Here is a 6000-nt window from a genome sequence, read left to right as displayed (position 1 = left end):
ACAAAATGCATAAACTAACTGGGGACCAGCTTCCCAAAGTATGCAAAAAAAACTTGTATAGATTCAATTATAAAGCACTCCTTAAAGAATTAAAGAATGAGCTACATGACCAAAGGAATATCCAGGGCTCATGGCTAGGCTATGCCAATAAGATAAAAATAATAATGCTGCCAAATTAATTTACACTTTTAAAACTACACCAATCAAATTACCAAAAGAATACTTCACAGAGCATGATAAAATAGCAACAAAATTCTTTTGGACAAACAAAAGATCCAGAATATCCAGGGAAATTATAAAAAGAATTAAGAATGAAAGGGCAACAACACTTCCAGACCTCAAACTATATTAGAAAGCAGCAGTCACCAAAATCATCTGGTTATTGATTAAAAACGGAGAGATAGATCAACAGAAAAGACTAGACAAGGGAGACTCAGAAACAATAGATCTCAATAACCCAGTGTCTGATTAAGTGGAAAACAGACTATGTAGGGGAAAATTTCCCAACTGATAAAAATTACTGGGAAAACTGGAAAGCAGTCTGGCAGAAATTAAGCTTATACCACCATCTTACACCACACTTTAAAATATATTTAAATGGATTGTGTTAAAGATCATTTTTAAGAAATTAGAAAAGAAACAGACCATATACCTCTTATAACTATGAATGAGATGTATTCCTTTTTTTAATGAATGAAAAAACAATTATTAAGTGCTTACTATATTCAAAGTACTGTACTAAGTGTTGGGAACACAATTAGAAAAACAGAAGAGTCCTTGGTCTTAAGAGATCACATTCTAACGGGGTAGACAACAGATATTCAAAGTTTTAGTCAAAAGTCAAATGGAAAGGTTAAGCTTTGTGGTTCTTAAGGTACAGTGGCAAAACTTCTGGCAATGCATCTCCTTCAATGTCATCCTTTTCCTCCCCTTACCCCCCATACCTTGCATCTCCCTGTTTTATGTCCTATCTTCCTCCATTAGAATGTAATCTCCTTTAGGGTTGGGACTTTGTTTATTATTTTTAAAATTTATTATTTTTAATTTATGGAATAAAACAAATATTTACATAACATAGCATAATTTTAAAAAAAAGATGATTGTATGTGAAACAGTAATCCATTATGTACAACTTGCTATTCCTTATAAATATACAACAAAGTTATCGTGCAAAATTTTTTTTCCTTTTTTTCTTCCCTTCCCCACCACACCCAAGAAATGGCTACCATTAGACACAAATAGGTATAGGGGTGTGTGTGTGTGTGTGTGTGTGTGTGTGTGTGTGTGTGTGTGTGTGTAAAATTATTCTACACATACTTCTAGTTATCAGTTCTTTCTCTGGATGCAGGTAGTATCTTTCTTCACATGCCCTTTAAAGTCAATTGGGTATCTGTAATAGTCAAAATGACTTAAAAGTCATTTTTAATACAATATTGCTGTTACTGTATACAATGTTCTCTTGATTTTGCTTTTCATAATTTTGTGCAAGTCTTTCCATGTTTTTCTAAGATTATCAAACTCATCATTTCTTCTAGCACAGTAGTATTCCATCACAATCACATACTACAACTTGTTCAGTCATTCCCTAATTGATGAACATCCCTGCAATTTTTAGTTCTTTGCTACTACAAGGAGAGTTTAAAAAAAAAAAAGTTTTAAACATGCAGATTCTTTGCCTTTTTCCCTAATCATCTTTGAAAATAGACCTAGTAGTGGTATTGTTAGGTCAAAGGGTATAGGCAGTTTAACTCTTTTAACATAATTCCAGATTGCTCTCCAAAATGGTTGGATCAGTTCACAATTCCACCAACAATGAATTAGTGTCTCAATTTTTATGGATCCCCTCCAATATTTGTCACTTTCCCCTTCAATCATTTTAGTCAATCTGATAGGTATAAAATGATATCTCAAGGTTGTTTTAATTTGCATTTCTGTAATCAATAATGATTTAGATCATTTTATATGACTACAAATTGTTTTGATTTCTTCACTGGAAAACTGCCAGTTCATGTCCTTTGACCGTTTATTAATTGGAGAATGACTTGCATTCTTATAGATTTAACAAAATTCTTAATATATTTTAAATATGAGACCTTTATCTGAGAAACTATCTATAAACATTTTCCCCAGTTTTCTGCTTTCCTTCTGATCTTGGCTACATTTATTTGTACAAAAACTTTTTTTAATTTAATGTAATCAAAATTATCTATTTTATACCTAATTTTCCTCTCTATCTCTTGTTTATTCATACAGTGCTCACTTATTCATAAGTCTGATAAGTAATATGTTCCATGTTCTTCAAATTTTCTTGTAATATCTTTCTTTATATCTAGGCCAAGAGATGTATTCTTTACCAAACGAGAGAGAAGTAATTACAAAAGATAAAATAGCTAACTTTGATTACTTGAAACTGAAAAGGTTCTCCCTAGACAACATCAATGCATCTAGGATAAGAAGGGAAGTGGTCAAATGGTGAAAAAAAATCTTTGTATGAAATTTCTCTGGGTTTGGTATCCAGGATATGTTAACAATTAAAAAATATATATGAGATTACTATCCATTCCCCAACCGATCAATTATCAAAGGAGGTGAACAAACAGTTCTTAAAAGAACTGCTAAGTATTGACAGCCACATGAAAAAACACTCCAAATCACTGATAATAAGAGAAATGAACAACAAAATAACTGAGATTTCATCTCACATTCTGCAAATAAAGTACCTACAATATCCATATCCATGGAACCAGACTCCATTGCTATCTTATACCCCAAGAAAGCCATTGACAAGAAAAAAGTCCATACATTCTCCAAAATATTTGTAGCAGTACTTTTTTTGTGGTAGCTAAGAATTGGAAACAAAGTAGATGTCCAACGACTGGGAAATAACAACAAATTGTGGTACATGAATGTGTTAGTTTTTTTCCGTGTTCAGTTTCATTTAATAACTGGCATCTCCCTGCAGAGGAGGAAGCAGGCAGCTAGGTGGTATATTCACTTGAAAATTTTGCCCTGATTGAAAGCTCTGCCCACATACTAGAAGGCCCCTACCAGGAAAAGTACCCTGGACCATCATCTGCGCCTCCTCACTGCCAGCATCAAGCTTACACTACCTTTAGTACTCATAATCTACCTTCCAATAGGAAATTAGTAGGAAGGCAAGTTCCTGACTCCAAAAAACCCAGACTCCAGAAATGATGCTGCTATTGTTGGTGCCAAAAACGATGATGCTGGCAAAGACATTCTTCCTCAGCTTGTCCAGGCACTGGAACATTCCAACGATGAGGTTGTAGCTCATGAAGATCTGGTTGAGTTCCTGGGGGAAGCAATTCTCGGCATACCATAGGGACCAGCCATCAAGGTTGAAGTGTCCTCAGAAATATGACAGGGTCACTGTGAGGGTGTTCTTGTTGAAATATTTTCCCTTAACCTCATCCAACACAAACATACTTTTGGGTGGGTGGGCAAAGGGATCCTTGGCCTTGGGCTCTGCAGCCAGAGCCTGGTCACACTCATCCATTTCCACCTCTGGGCTGGGAGCTGCGGCCACCTTCTTCTCCTTCTGCTCAGCCCGGGTCTTCTGTTTCTCTTCTCACTGTCCTTTCTCTTTTCTTGGGGTCTCTACTTAGGCTGATTCTTGGCAAACTTTTTAGTGTCAAATGGTGCCATCTTCTCACAGAGTTTCACCTCTCCCAATACCACCAGAACTGGGGCAGGTGAGGAATCAGAGGTTGATTTTGGGAAAGGTCTGCCAGAAACAGGGCTCTAGGACCTGCTTATAGAGCCCCAAGAGGGTACACAGAATTGTGATGTCGGCCAGGGGCACTCATTTGCCCACTTGAAAAGTTCAAGTATTCAGGTGGGTGTCCAAGAGCCCCAGAACTTGCCTCACTGTCTCTTTTGCATTCTCTGTGGTCCATTTGTTGTGGTACTTGATGCCAAGGGTGACTGGTACTGGTTGGAGGAACAACGTCACATTGTCAGCAAAGCTCACCCATTGGATCACCTGGGCAACTGCCTCTGGAGTAGAACCTCAAAGCTATTCATTGCTCACATAGTATACAATGGCATTGCTTTCAAACACACAGAACCCACCATCACCCTCAAATACTGGAACCTTGCCAGCAGGAATATTTCAGAGGAATTTGGGAGTATGGCTTGTCTGAACAAAGTGGAAACATGGAGATACAGACAGCATGTGGCTCTAGGCTGCATGGTACTGTGCAGCAAGGAGGACCTTGAAGGCCTGACAGTTTTCAGGGTCAGTATACCAGACAGTACAGGGTCCCAGCTGCCATGGTGATTCCACTGAGAAAGGGTGGGGACCTTGGTGCTGCAATAAAGTAAGTGAAGGGGTCAGGGTGGGAGGGTGAGGAGAGGAGGAGAACTATTGTAAGAAATGATAGGTGTGAGGATCTATACAAACTGATGCAGAGTGAAGAAGGTAGAGCCAAGAAAGCAGTAGACAGTAACAATGTCCGTGGGAAGGACACACCAAAATCTTAAAAGTAAGTGTAACAAAATTATACAGATCAAGTGGGGCTTGAATGAAGAAATATAAGAAGACGCCCTCCGTCTGCACCTTCATGTAGGTGAGAAGTCCACAGGTGTTACATGTTCCACATGTTTTCAGACTTTCTCAATGGATCAATCAGTTTGTGCTGACTTTTTTTTTCTCTCTAAAAAACGGTATTCTTTGTCATAATATTGCTCTTGGGGAAGGGGCAAGGAAAAGATACACAAGATATGGAAAAGTAAAAAACTAGAAAACATTCAATTAAAAATTATTTTTAAAAAAGAAATGCATTATGGCCAACTGGGATTTATACCTGAGATGCAAGAATGGTTCAACATTAAGAAAACAACATAATTAAGCCAATTAAAAACCAAAATATTCAAAACCCTAGGATCCTCTCAATAGATTCAGAAAAAAAAACCTTTGATAAAGTGCAGCATTCTTTTACCCTAAAAAACCCTAAATGTAGGCATAGATACCAACAGCACATATCATACACAATGGGGTTTTACTGGAACCTTTCCCAATACATACAGGAGTGAAGCAAGGATGTCCACTTTCCCCACTAATATTTGGTTGTGAGAAAGAATTCATTTGAACCCTAATCTATTCCAATCGGTATTAATCAGTTTGCCATAATTCCATAGAGGCAGTGATTATAAGTTCTGTATATTAGGTCCCAGGGCTGTGATCTGCAGATGGTAAATTCACTTGCTTTATAACAGGAAGCTCACTAGCGGCCCTCCACCCTTGCTGTTTCTTGGTATGATGATAGAGGTGACTCACTTACATGGAAATCCCACCAACTTATATTTTGTACCTCGGGTCCACTCTCTTAGCCAATATGAGCAAGTGACCACCTTGTGGCCACCTAGTCAGTGGAGATTTCTTCATGCTTCACCCAACCCGAGGCCCCAAATTTCCCACCCCTCCGCTGCTGACAAACCATTTCTAGCTGATGTGTCATTTTTAGCCCCTTTTGAGTGGTCAGAGATCAAATCTGATATCAAGCCTTATAAAAATGAAGCCCTGAAAGAAGAGGGCATTTCCGATCATGAGGAAGATCTGTAGTCTATTTTGTCAGAGACCATGAACCCCTTAATAAAGTGCCACTGGCTCAGAGCCCTGCCTCAACCTTTAATTGCAGGTTGGACAGTTTTAATCCCTGCAGGTCTGGAAATGCCAGCACTAAAATGAGAAAGAAACTAAAGACATAAAGATAGATTACAAAGACGATGGCACTATCCCTATTTGCTGATGGTATGATGGTATAGCTGGAAAATCGGACAATCAGCAAAGATACCAAATGAGACAACAGCTTCAGCAAAATTGCAGGCTACAAAATAAATCCTCAGGAATCAAAAGCATTTCTATATAATAATAATAAAACCCAAGAAGGAAAAATAGAAATGAAAATCCTATTCCAACTAATTACAAAATTCATAAAATATATGGGGACCAAATTAACCCAATCTCAAGTTCTTGGT

The 6000-nt window shown here is 37.8% G+C and overlaps 1 pseudogene; it reads right to left on the bottom strand.

Annotated features, from left to right (window-relative positions):
• Positions 1-2446: 2446 nt before the first annotated feature.
• LOC140498668 (elongation factor 1-gamma-like) lies at positions 2447-4689 on the bottom strand (annotated as a pseudogene).
• Positions 4690-6000: the final 1311 nt, after the last annotated feature.

This window comes from Notamacropus eugenii, chromosome 4 (genome assembly GCF_028372415.1).
Source record: "Notamacropus eugenii isolate mMacEug1 chromosome 4, mMacEug1.pri_v2, whole genome shotgun sequence".
Classification (NCBI taxonomy): domain Eukaryota; kingdom Metazoa; phylum Chordata; class Mammalia; order Diprotodontia; family Macropodidae; genus Notamacropus; species Notamacropus eugenii.
Note: the sequence above shows the minus strand (reverse complement) of the source record. Positions and strands in the feature narration are given on the sequence as shown.